Here is a 14,166-nt window from a genome sequence, read left to right as displayed (position 1 = left end):
GCAGCCCTGGGGGATCTCCAGGGAGCTCTGCTCCATCTCAGGCATTCCTCCTCAGCCCCACGATGGATCCGACCCCCTGGTCAGACCAGTACAGACTGGGGAGCTTTGCCTGCCTTTATAGTGTGATCCCGGCCTCTGCCTGGGATCCCTGGGGTGTGGATTGCCAACCTGTCGCAGCAGCAGGAGGATGAGCACGGTGGCCCCGCTGCTTTTCCTGGGGCAGGACCAGGTGCGATGTCTGCTGCTGTGTCAGGCGTGTGGCAGTTTGGCTAAGAAGTGCGATGATGGGTTTGTCTGGGCTGGTTTGGACAGGACTGATGCTGACTCGGGTGGTGGCTGGACTGGAGGTGACCTCTGCAGGCCCCCTCAGCCCCTCTCTTCTAGGATTTCCATGATGAGAATGTCCCCTAGAGCCGTGGTGCCCAACCTTTCTAGACTGTGGACTGGCAAACTGAGGAACAAAAGCAGAACCTTTCATTGATGTAATTGCATAGACATTACGTCTGGAAGGGATCCCGTAAGACCATTCCCTTCCTCATCAGCCTGGAAGCAATTTTCCATTGCTTTCATAGATTCATAGATTCATATTCATAGATTCATAGGTTCATAGATGTTAGGGTCGGAAGGGACCTCAATAGATCATCGAGTCCGACCCCCTGCATAGGCAGGAAAGAGTGCTGGGTTTTGATGACCCCAGCTAGATACTCATCTAACCTCCTCTTGAAGACCCCCAGGGTAGGGGAGAGCACCATCTCCCTTGGCAGCCCGTTCCAGACCTTGGCCACTCGAACTGTGAAGGAGTTCTTCCTACTGTCCAATCAAAATCTGCTCTCTGCTAGCTTGTGGCCATTATTTCTTGTAACCCCCGGGGGCGCCTTGGTGAATAAAACCTCACCAATTCATTTTTGTGCCCCCGTGATGAACTTATAGGCAGCCACAAGGTCGCCTCTCAACCTTCTCTTGCGGAGGCTGAAAAGGTCCAGTTTCTCTAGTCTCTCCTCGTAGGGCTCGGTCTGCAGGCCCTTAACCATATGAGTGGCCCTTCTCTGGACCCTCTCCAGGTTATCCGCATCCTTCTTGAAGTGTGGCGCCCAGAACTGCACGCAGTACTCCAACTACAGTCTGACCAGCGCCCGATAGAGGGGAAGTATCACCTCCTTGGACCTATTCGTCATGCATCTGCTGATGCACGATAAAGTGCCATTGGCTTTCCTAATGGCTTCGTCACACTGCCGACTCATGTTCATCTTGGAGTCCTAGCGGACTCCAAGATCCCTTTCCACTTCCGTGCCACCCAGCAGGTCATTCCCTAGGCTGTAGGTGTGCTGCACATTTTTCCTCCCTAGGTGCAGCACTTTGCATTTCTCCTTGTTGAACTGCATCCTGTTGTTTTCTGCCCACTTGTCCAACCTATCCAGGTCTGCCTGCAGCTGTTCCCTGCCCTCTGGCGTGTCCACTTCTCCCCATAGCTTAGTGTCATCTGCAAACTTGGACTTTGCACACTTCTTTCATTATCTACCCAGTAAAATGAGTTCCTCTATCGGAGTTTATGGATAAAGGAATAGTAAACCTTGGAAGAAAGTCTCTGAGCAACTTTTTGCTCACAGTGGTGGTATCAGCTTTTGCACATGGGTAGGCTTCTACCTATCTAGAGAACATACATACAATAACAAGAACATATTGATAAGAACAACATTTTTGCATTTGAATAAAACTATTTGTAAATTTACAAATGGCCCCCAAGGTGGGGGATGTGCTGCTTTTTTTGTTTTTACAGGTTTTCCCACATTAGGGGCTTGACAAATAGGGCAGGTATAACAGTATTCTTGAGCCACAGATGAAAAAGTTGGAGCAAACCAATCAAGCTTAACAGCTTCTATCATCCCCCCTTTGCTCACGTGTGCTATGCCGTGGTGTACACGAGCAAGATAGGGAAGAAGGACTGTTGGGGCAAACAGGTGGCCATCCGGGGAGAGCCACAAATGAGCAGGGTGTAACAAACACCCAGCTAGTCTCCATGTATATTTTTCTGGTTCTGGAGCTTGATCTTGGAGGAGGGCAGCATTGTGAAGACTTGCCAATGGAGACTGGTTAGTCGAATAGACAAAAACACAGGTGTAGCCTGGGGGAGTGGAAATAGCCGCAGCTTTGGCAGTGGAGTCTGCCAGAGCATTCCCACATGTAACATCATCATAAGGTTTCTGGTGAGCTTGGCATTTAATAATAGCGACAGCAGAAAGTAACTTTAATGCATTTAACAAGGCATTTACATATGGACCGTTACTAATTTTGGCACTTCGTGACATGAGGAAGCCTCTTTGCTTCCAAAGTTGACCATAATCATGTACAATACCAAAGGCATAGCGAGAATCAGTGTAAATATTAACAGAGGTAGCAGAGGCTAGGGTGCAAGCCCTGGTAAGGGCCACAAGCTCAGCAACTTGAGCTGAATACACATTGGGCAAGTGATGGTTTTCTATAACATCATATTGGGAACATACTGCATATCCTGCAACAAGAGAACCTTTTGAGTTTCTTTGACATGATCCATCAACATAAAATACTAGATTTGGGTTATGCAAGGGGATGTCCTTTAGATCAGTGCGGGGCATTGTTAGGTGGGCAGTAACAGCAATACAATCGTGGGGTTCACCATCTGAAGGAGTAGGCAACAGGGAGGCAGGGTTTAAAACAGGGCATCTAGTTAAAGTAATATTTCCAGCAGAAAGAAGCAACATTTCATACTTAGTCAATCTAGCATTTGAAAGGTACTGAGTTTTAGCTTTTAGTAAAAGGGCTGCTACAGTATGTGGGACAGCAACAGTAAGGGGAGAACCTAATACAAGGGTACAGGACAGTTCACCAGTAATAGCAGCTGCAGCTACAGCACGAAGACATGGAGGAAGTCCAGCTGCAACTGGGTCAAGAGCAGAGCTATAATAAGCAATGGACAGTGCTTGTCTCCATGTGCTTGAGTGAGCACAGCAATTGCAAATTCATCTTTTTCACGACAAAAAAGAATAAAGGGTTTAGTATAATAGGGAAGGCCTAGGGCAGGAGCTTGCGAAAGAGCTTGTTTAATAGAGGCAAAAGCGGATTTGGCTTCTGAGGTCCAGGGCAAAGGCTCAGGGGTATTAACAAGAGTCAGGTTTTGCAGTGGCTTGACTATGGAGGCATAGCCAAGTATCCACTGGCGGCAGTAGCCAGCCATGCCTAGGAAAGTACGCATTTGGGACACAGTAGTTGGTCTAGGGATTTTAAGAATACCTTCTTTCCTGGAAGAAAGCAGTCGTTCTCCAGCGGAAATATCATGACCCAAATAGAATTTTCTTTAAATATTATGTCATCTAAATCCTTCTTCAGAATTTGAGGAAAAAGAGAAGGGGATTCAGTATAGCCTTGGGGCAATCAAGTCCAGGTATACTGAAGTCCCTGATAGGTGAATGCAAAGAGAAACTGGCTATCAGGCTGTATAGGGTGGAGAAAATGCAGAACACAAGTCAACAACAGTAAAATTACAGACATTAGGAGGGATACAGGACAAGATAGTGGCTGGATTTGGTACAACAGGAAAAGTAGGTGAAACTGCAGAATTTACTGTATGGAGGTCTTGTACAAAGACAAGGTAGTGGCTGGATTTAATTTAATTTTTACAGGCTGGGCAGTATGTATTTGCCCTACTTCATTAGCATGTTGGGACTATAGAAATGGAGGGACAGCCTTTATGATTTCCTCTTGTAACACAGAAAGATTAGGGAACTCAGGCTCAGGAGGTGAGCTAGCTAGAGTAGCACGTACAGCCATTTCATTAACACAAGGAACATCCAAATAAACACCATTAGGAGAACAATACATAGTACAGTTGAGTTTACAAAGCAAATCTCTGCCTAACAAATTAACAGGAGAACAAGGACTGAGGAGAAAAGCATTTCGATCAGAAACAGAACTGAGAGAGACATGTAAGGGTCGGGAAACAGGATGAGGAACTATCTGATTAGAAATTCCTACAGCGTTTGCAACAGCAGAGGAGAGGGGGGCTGTAGAAAATTCTTCAGCTCGGAGAGTAGAGCGACTTGTGCCGGTATCTACTAAACATTTTGTAGGAGTGCCATTTATTAAACAGGAAATGAAGGGATCCTCTTGATTAAGTAAGAGAAGCAGGGCTGTGATGATGTTATCATTCCTCAGGCTGTCTTAACAGGAGGCTTCTTGATTCGGGACGGAGAATTGAATGAGAGGAGATGGTGGCTGGTTAAACATCATCCCCGACTGGCCAGGCCGGTGAGGACATTGAGCCTTCCAGTGTCCTGGTTGGTCACAATAATAACAACTGTCATTATTTTGGGGCTGAAATTCTCCTCTTCCCATCCCACGATCATGTCCCCTGCCTCTGAATTGTCCTTGATGGAAACTTTGGCTTCTACCTCTGCCTAAAGTTTGTATTTGTAAAGACATTAGCTTAGTTTCTGTGGATTCCTTTTTCTTTTCTTGGCAGGCTGTACAGTGATTAGCAATGGTGACTAGTTCTGTAAGCATCTTAGTTTGCCAACCTACAGCAATTATACGCAGCTGTTCCTGCACTTTAGAAAGAAGTCCTTGGACAAAAGCACCGACAACTGCTTCTGGGGCAATTTCAGCTGCATCTTCAATGCCAGAATGTCTTTCAAATATGAGTTTGAAGCAATCCATGTAGTCTGCTTGGAATTCTCCTTTTATTTTCCTTACAGTTATTGATTTTGGCCCAGTCAGTTTTCCTGGGGCAGTTTTTAAGCACGGGCTCAAGAAGGCGTTCTCGGGCACTTACTAAGCGACCTCCCATTCCGGGGTCTTGAGGAGGCCAATTAGCCTGTGCGATGAGGCGGTTATGGACCTCGGAGGGCAGAACACTTCTCATTAATTGGTTTAAATCTGCCCATGTTGGCTCATAACAATTGATTACAGTTTCCAGTTCCTCTCTAAACTTCTGGGGTTCTTCCCTGATATTGGGGAATTGCTTAACAAGGTTTAGGAGATCTCCTGGGACTGGTATGGGGGTGGCACACTAAAAAATCAGTTATGTCTTCTACAGATTCATTCTCAGTCAATTGTGGATAAAGTTGTGCTGGTGCTGATGGTGCTGTTGATGGGGGAATCCCCTATTGGTGCTTTTTTCTGTGTTAATTCCTTTATCTGAGATTTTAGTTTTTCTTGGGAGTCCTTAAGGCTCTGAACATGAGATTCTTGATGTCATTTGGAAGCTTCTGCATACTAATCAAAAAAATGTGTCCCACTGAGTCTGTGGTGTTTTACTGCCTCTTGACTCAAGGGCTCTGCGGAGATGAAGGACTTTACTTAAATCAAATGTTCCCTCCAGAGGAAATTGCAAGCTAGCATCATCCCTGGTATACCAGTTCCATTTGCCTAGAAACCTACAACTCTTATGGCCATAGTGTGTGTACATGTACAATGCTGGAGTCCCTTCTGCCGGAGCCGGTACCTCTTTAGACCCTTCACTCCCCATGTCTTTAAGCTCTATTCACACAGGTCTTTCACACAGGAGAGGCTTATTGAGGGTGTCCAGTCAGGTCGTGAGATTTGCTAGCGGCACAGAAATGCTGCGGCTAATGTCCATAGCACTGGCACACAATGCAGTTGCTCACTGTTAGACACGGCTCATTCATGAGAGTAGGGGTAGGGAAAATTCATCACACAACCCTGATCTCCTTCAGTCTAAGAGTTTCCACCTTGCACCCTTGCTTTCAAAGAGCACACAGAACAAGTCTGGTGTCCTCGGGGCGGCTGCACAAGGTTTCCACTCCTAGCTTCAGAAAGGCCTCATAATTCTTTACAGAACGTAACTCAATTCACACGGAGAAACACATTCACTGACAACAGCAACACAGTTTCAAACTCTTTGCTACTCACAGTTCCTACTTACATAGTAGGTTTGACAATTCTGGCAGCAAAAGTGTCAGATAGGGTAAGCCTCAAGCAGCAAACAGGAAGACACACAGGCAGTCTCTCACCGAAAAGCCCCAGTAGAGATTTCAAAAGGTCTCTTACCTTAGTTTGGCGCCAGGGCATCAGTGAGGAGACGGTCTGTATCTCATCCCATCACTCTGGGCATCTCTAGCCGAGTCACGGCACCAAATTATGGGAGAAATTAAACTTTGTGTTGTGGTTGTACCAGAATTGGCAGAGCCATCTAGGTTTATTTAAAGCTATACAAGTGATCGCAGGGAGAGCTCTCAAAGGAACTCTGACCTCTACAAGTTTACAAGTGTATTTATACTTTAGACAATGAGAAAAGACGCAGGGTTCAGACAAAGTGCCCACACTTACTCTGGCAGCCAGGACCATGGCATGGACACAGTTGTGACCTGACCCCCAACCAGCATCGACTTGAGAGCAGTTCAACTGCTCTAAATGTCTCCAAGAGCTGCACAGTGATGAGCCAGTTCTGGAAGGGGCCATTTTGATGCATGTCATGTTCTCCAGGTCTCCCCACGTGCACATCTTGCCTGTGTCCGGTCACACCGCTGCATCAAACACTGGGTGTGACACCACGGGTTGGCTTGTATGTGACCTGATGGTACTCACAAGGAGGGACTTCAACCAGGACTGGACCCTGCAACAGTTTCCCTCCAGAACCCTGTGACAGCGGGTGAGGAAAGGGACTCCAACAACAGCTCCTAACTAACACCATTTATTGTCTGTCCACAAAGAACGTATGGCCCAGGTCTGTCTCATACTTGCTCCCTGTGGTGACTGTAACCTTTATTTCTGTAGGGTGGAGGGGCTCCCAACTCTGAGCTGGCAGAAATACACGGTATTACTTGCTGCCGACTGTCGGCCCTTTGGCAGTGTGCATCTTCCCAGTCTCTCAGCATTTCACTGCTTTCCTGAGTAACTTCCCTCAGTTCCCCTTAAAGCCCTTTCCCTTTCTGGAGAGCAAACTGTTTAACCAGATCCGTGTCCTCGACCTCCCTCTTCTGCCTTTGGTCATAGTTTCATAGTTTCATAGTAGCTCAGGTCAGGAGGGACCTGAACAGATCATCTAGCCTGACTCCTGCCACAGGCAGGAATGAATGCTGGGTTCACAAGACCCCAGACAGGTGATCATCCAACGTCCTCTTGAATTTGCCCAAGGTAGGGGGGTGAGGACCACTTCCCTGGGAAGTTGGTTCCAGATTTTGGCCACCTCAACTGTAAAATATTGCCTTCTGATCTCCAACCTAAACCTATTCTCCATCAGCTTATGACCATTGTTCCTTGTCACCCCAGGTGGTGCTGGGGAGAAAAGAGCTCTGCCTATTTGCTGTTGATCCCCCCGACAGGATTGTAGGCAGCCACCAGGTCCCCCCTCAGCCTCCTCTTGCTGAGGCTGAACAGGTTCAGGTCCCTCAGTCTCTCCTCGTAGGGCCTGTCCTGCTGCCCTCTCACCAAGCAGGTGGCCTCCTCTGAACCCTCTCCACACCGGCCACATCCCTTTTGAGGTGCAGCGCATAGTACTGGACACAGTACTCCAACTGGGGCTTGACCAAAGTCGCACAGAGGGGGAGGATCACCTCTCTGGACCGTCTTGAGATGCACCTTTGGATGCATGAGAAGGTCTGGCTGGCCTTGCTGGCTGTGGTCTGGCATTGGCAGCTCATGTTCATCTTGGAGTCAATAATGACTCCAAGATCCCTTTCCGCCTCTGTGCTTTCAAGAAGGGATCTCCCCAGCCTGTATGTGTGCTGTGGATTCCTTCTCCCAAGGTGCAGCACCCTGCATTTCTCTATGTTGAACCCCATCCTATTCTCGTCCGCCCACTTTTGTAGTCTGTCTAAATCTAGTTGCAGCCTCACTCTCCCTTCAAGTGTGTCCACCTCTCCCCACATCTTAGTGTCATCAGCAAACTTGGACAGTGTGCTTTCCACCCCCTTCTCCAAGTCGCTGATGAAGATGTTAAACAGTGTGGGCCTGAGGTCCGAGCCCTGGGGTACCCCACTGCTCACATCTCACCAGATTGAGTACAACCCGTCCACCACTACTCTCTGGGTGTGCCCCATCAGCCAATTTTTTACCCATCCAACTGTGCAGGCATCAATGCCGCAGTCGCTTAATCCATTGATGAGGATGGGGTGAGAGACAGTGTCAAAGGCCTTCTTAAAGTCTAGAAAGACCATGTCCACAGTGACACCATCATCCAAGGATTTAGTTACTTGGTCGTAAAAGGCAATCAGGTTGGTCTGGCAGGACCTGCCTTTGGTGAAGCCATGATGATTGCCCCTGAACGTGATCTCTCCCAGAGGCCCCCCACAGATGTGCTCCTGGATGATCCTCTCCAAGATCTTCCCAAGCACCGAGTCTTACAGGCCTATAATTACTTGGGTCCTCTTTCCTCTCCTTCTTAAAAATAGGAACCACATTAGCCAGTTTCCAATCCCCCGGCACCTGGCCAGATGACCACGAATGCTCATACAGCTGGACCAAGGGCTCCATGATGACCCCTGCCAGCTCCCTCAAGACCCTTGGGTGGAGGGCATCTGGACCTGCAGATTTTAAAAGGTCTAGCCTTTCCAGAAGATCCCTAACTACATCTGCACTGACTGAAGGCTTGACAGAGCTATCCCCAAGATTGTCCCTACCTCTGGTAGGCGGGATATCCCAGTCCCTGTTCAGGAAAACATAGGCAAAGAAACTGTTAAAAATATCAGCTTTCATGTCTGGTGTGGCCACCAGATTACCGTTTGTGTCTTGCAGGGGCCCTACATTGCCTGGTGCCCTCTTCTTGCTCCCAATGTACTTGAAAAAGGACTTTTTGTTGTCCTTAATCCTGGACGCTCGCCTGAGCTCCATCTCTGCCTTGGCCTTCCTTATAGCCCCCTACACTCCTGGGCCGAGGAGGAGTACTCCTCCTTGGTGATAGGTCAAACAGCCCTTTCACCAGAGCGGTGGCTAACGAGGCTCTTTCATGGATATCATGTGCTTACTGCGCCTTGAGGGAATGCTCCTTCTCTACCGTCCTGATTTTACCTTTCCTGCCAGGTTCCTCAACAATAACGGCGGTATCTCTCATTTTAGATGAATGGACTGGAAGATGGATGTATCTTGTTTGAACAACTGTGTTGTAAGATTAGTCCTTGAGAGCTCGATATCTTCAAATCCCTGAGAGGTGGCCATGGAGAGGATGGAGACATGTCCTGTTTTCTTCAGTCACAGAAACAGACACAGGATCATTCCAGAATTGCAGCAGGGGATTTAGGTTCGATATTAGACCTTTTACACTATATGAAATTTAAATTTTTTTCTCCATGCTTGCCAATGAGTAAGAGCAGAGTCAATGCTTGGTTGGAAAGGTTTGTAGGGGGTGATCCTGCCTTGAGCAGGGGGTGACTAGACGGCCCTGGCATCTCTTCCAGTCCTGTGTTTTATGGTTCGATGAACTCCTGGTGCGCTACTAAAGGGACAGAAGCAGCGGCATAAGAAGCTTAGATAAAATCCCTTTTGTCACGTAGGAGTGAAACACAGGATACATTTTTTATACAGGCTCCATGGCCTTGTTTGGAAAAGGGGGGTGAAGTAGAAGAATAAAAAGTCATTTTGTGAGCTTGAGGAGATCAGTTCATCTCTAACATTTTTTAAAAATAACTATAAAGCAGTGCCTACGTGCTAAACACGTTGGACATTGGTAGAGTGTGCTGTCATGAGAAAATGTGAAGTCTCCTAGGTCTGAAGGCTGATAAAATGGTACACTTTAAGCACTAATTCACAGATTCATAGATGCTTGGGTGGAAGGGAGCTCAGCAGATCATCGAGTTCGAGCCCACGCCTGGGCAGCAAAGAGCTCTGGGCCAGATGCCCCCGGCCAGGTGCCTATCCAGTCTTGTCTTAAAGACCCCCGAGGTGGGAGAGAGCACCACCTCCCTTGGGAGCCCAGGCCAAATTTGGTCACCCTTACCGCGAAGGAGTTTTTCCTGATACCCAGCCTAAATCTGTTCTCTATCAGTTTGTGACCGTTGTTACTTGTGTGACTCTACTGACCACAGGGGTGAAGTGTTGGGGGTGCACGCAGGTGCTTATGCACCCCCTGAGCGTGGCGGTGCACCGCCTACAAAAAGACACTGCCAACATTGCTGGCAAGGTCTGTGGGTGGTCACTACCCCCTGGTCAGCATCCCCACCCCCTGACCGCCGGGGGCAGCTGTGGCTCGGCTACTGCCTTGCTTCCGCCGCCTTCTGCCCAACCCCGGCCCTGGCCCTGGCCCCAGCCCCAGCCCCAGCCTCAGCCCCAGCCCCAGCGCTGCCCCGCGCTCTGAGTCCCACAGCCCACGGTCAGGAAAGTGGGGGGGAGCCCGGCCCCAGCCCGGGCCCGGGGAGAAGCACATGGGACAGACGGGGGGAGCAGGACTGCAACCCCACCCTGCTGAGAGCCCGGGCCGGCCAGCTGCAAATGCCCCTCCCTTGAGTGCCCGGGCAGCTTTGTGAGTGGGTGTGGAGTTTGCAGCCCCTTGGCAATGCTCTCCCATGGGAGCAGTGGGGGGGGAGGGTTGCAAACTTCCCCCCACACCCAACTGCAACCCCCTGAGTGCCCGGCTCCAGACTGCTGCAAACGCCCTTCTGCCCCCTGCCCCGCAGCTCCAGGACATGGGGAAAGACAGGCACAGACATGGTGTTGTTATATTGGAGTAGACAGAGGTGCCTCTGTATACAAGGTACTGAGATCTAGATCTACAGCTTTCCCCCTCTGCCCACGTCTCACCCGATTCCCATCCAGGTGCCTCTAGGCCGGGCCACACCGGGCAGGACGGGGTGGGTGTGGGGCAGGTGGCTGTGTTGGAGTCGCGCTGCCCTCACCAGGCAGGTCCCCGCTGTCCTTTGCATCCCTGGGGCTGGGCCAGGGTCGGTGCAGGTGTTGCCAAAACGGCTAGTTTCGTTCCCCTAGAGGCTTGTTCAATTACCCTCAAGGAAAGAGTCACACATACAGGCTGGGTCTATCTAGGTTTATTGTTTGCAAACAGTTCGACCGGGGAGCAGAGAGCTCAAATCAGGGCTGACGATGAGTCCGGCCTGGAATTACATTTTTATAGCTTACATTCAACAGAGTCTTGACGTACGAGAAGTTTATTGGCTGCAGTACCAGTTCCTAATTGTGACGTCTTATCTTGTAGGCTGTACTTAACTAGTTATTGGTTAATGTGACTTATCAGGGTTAGTACCTGCGCACTCAAAGGTAGAATTGCAGCATGCTCAGAAGAAACGAGCAATTTCAACAAAGTTAGTTAAACTTTAGTAACTTCCTCTCTTAACGTAACCTTAAGGCACTGGATAGAGATGATTTCAAAATGGAAGGCAAGCAGTAAGAACCGCAGACCACAGCTTGGACATTAGACCTCCTGATCTTTACACAAAAGGGTCATAAGATGGTCATAAGACACTTCTATCATATGGTTGTTGCTCAAGCATTACTGCAAAATTATGGGGGCTAACGTCTTTTTACTACACAGGCAGCAGCTCTGGTTCCGCTGCAGCCCTTGGGTTGTGGCATCCCACCGAGATATGCTCAGCTTCTCTCTCTGGTCTGGTGCATTCAGGGCTTTGCTTTTCTTTCTGCCTCCTGTTTTACTGTGTTGATGTCAATTGAAATAGCAGGTCAGGTTCTGCCCATGGGCACGATCCGTTCTGCCCCACACTGGATTTTGTTGGCGGGGTGCAGGTAGGAGTAGCTCGGTTTTAAATCTTAGGGCATTTTGGGGGGTTCTTGGGAGCTGCTGGGAGGAGCAGGACTGACTAGTACCACTGAGATGAGTTTTCTTTGGCACAGGCACACGCAGAGCTAAGCAACGCAGTTCCTGTCTTGGCTGCCTGTAGCTTGCCTTCTTATTTGTACTTTATTTTATTCTTTTAGAGCCACTGAGATTTTCGTGAGAGATGGGACCTGCAGGTGACTCTTCTCGGGCTTGGATGTGAGATTGCAGCAGTTCCTGCATCCCCTGGTGTGACGGAGCTGGGAGATGGAGGCTGTGATGGAGACGGAGCGTCCTGTGCTCAGGGCGCTCATCCAGCCCATCAACAGCCACGTGAAGGTAAGACACTGGGGGGTTCAGGAGCTAAGACCCCTTCTCATAGCCCTGCCTGCCTGGACTTTACAGCCATGACACGATCACACAGATGGGTGGCTGTGGTGGGTGAGGGCAGGAACAGGGCAGACGGGGCTGGCTTGGGGCACCTGTTGAGCCAGTTGCCAGTTGCTCGCCCAGGGTTGCTCACCCTGTGGCTCTGGCTCACCCAGCTCCGGGTCCTGCTGTGGGAAGAGGGCAGAAGTAGGTGGGAGCAGCTAGTCAGGCAGCAGCAGGGTGGGTAGATCAGACCACCTCCTGCTCCCAAGGGTTAGCAACAACCTCTGCATTGGGGTGAATCATTTAGAAAGGGAAGGGGCTGGAAGGCACAGAGAGATCTGCCCTGGAAAGCATTGTGGGCCCTGGTCTGTTCCCATTGCACAGCTTGGGAGAGGGCACAGAGATCAACCACAGAGGTGCCATGTCCAATTCTGGGGTTTTAGTAGTGGGGAATGCATGACAGAGAATACATCAAAGGGGAGGAGGTCAGGGGAGCAGCACGCACCCTGTGCGGCACAGCTCTGCAGAGGCTGAAGAGCAAAACAGGCCAAAAAGACTCCGGAGGTGGCAGCTCGTTGTAGATCCCACTGGGCATGGACAGGTCTGAAAGAGGAATGATGGGGAGGTGAAGAAAGGCGAGGTCAGGGACGATTGTAGGGAATGCTTCCCCAGCCATAAATGCACTCCTCCCTGCAACTCAGGGGCTCATCTACCAGAACCACTGGACCAGGAGGAAGGAGAAAGCTGGGAGGAAGCCAAGGAAAGTCCCCAGGTGTCATCTGAAGTCAGTCATCTGGGAGAGGGCACCCTGGCATGAAGGCCCTTCTTCCCCTGGGAATACTGTTAGAGAATGATGGGGAATGCACAGGCTCCAAGGCTGATGCAAAGATCATCTCCTCCTCATCTCCTCCCTCCACGTTGGGGCTGACCTCTGCCTCTGTTTCCTCTTAGCCCCCACCCCCAACCATATGTTGGGGGCCAGCGTCTGGGCTCTGGACACCCACAGTTTCCTAAAAGGGGCAAAGCCTGGGGGAACTCTTTCTGCAGGCCACCAGCATGAGGGAGCTGGTTTGAATGCAGCCACTGGTGGGTGCTGAGATGGGTGAAGCTTCTCTAATACTCAGAGCACTGATGTAGCTTCTTCCCTGTGTAGATGCACTGGTGTTCAGCACAGACTGCAGGAGTAGAAGAACATCTTCCTACACTGAGAGCAATGATGTGGCTTCTCCCCTTTGTGCATGCGCCAGTGTCAGGCCAGGTTGAAGGGGATGCTGAAACTCTTCCCACACTCAGAGTATTGATGTGGCTTCTCCCCTGTGTGGACGCGCTGGTGTTTGGCCAGGTGGGAGGATTAGGTGAAGCTCTTCCCACACTCAGAGGACTGATATGGCTTCTCCCCTGTGTGGACGCACTGGTGCCGGCCCAGGTTGGAGGAATAACTGAAGCTCTTCCCACACTCAGAGAACTGATATGGCTTTTCCCCTGTGTGACTGCGCTTGTGCCGAGCCAGGCTGGAGGATTGGCTGAAGCTCTTGCTGCACTCAGAGCACTGATGTGGCTTCTCCCCTGTGTGGATGTGCTGGTGCTTGGCCAGGTGGGAGGAATAACTGAAGATTTTCCCACACTCAGAACATTGATATGGCTTCTCCCCTGTGTGGATGCGCTTGTGCTGGGCCAGGCTGGAGGAATAACTGAAGCTCTTGCCACACTCAGAGCACTGATGTGGCTTCTCCCCTGTGTGGATGCACTGGTGCAGGGGCAGCTCGGAGGAACAACTGAAGCTCTTCCAACACACAGAGCACAGATATGGCTTCTCCCCTGTGTGGACGTGCTGGTGCCGGACCAGGTTGCAGGAATAACTGAAGCTCTTCCCGCACACAGAGCAATGATGTGGCTTCTCTCCCGTGTGAATGCGCTGGTGGCTGGCCAAGGAGGAAGAACAACTGAAATTCTTCACGCACACAGAGCACTGATGTGGCTTCTCCCCTGTGTGGACAACCTGGTGTTGGGCCAGCTTGGAAGAGGAGATGAAGGTCTTCCCACACACAGAGCAATGATGAGGCTTCTGCCTTGTGTGCATGCAC

Source organism: Alligator mississippiensis, chromosome 1, assembly GCF_030867095.1.
Source record: "Alligator mississippiensis isolate rAllMis1 chromosome 1, rAllMis1, whole genome shotgun sequence".
In the NCBI taxonomy this organism is placed as follows: Eukaryota; Metazoa; Chordata; order Crocodylia; family Alligatoridae; genus Alligator; species Alligator mississippiensis.
This window is presented reverse-complemented; position numbering follows the sequence as displayed.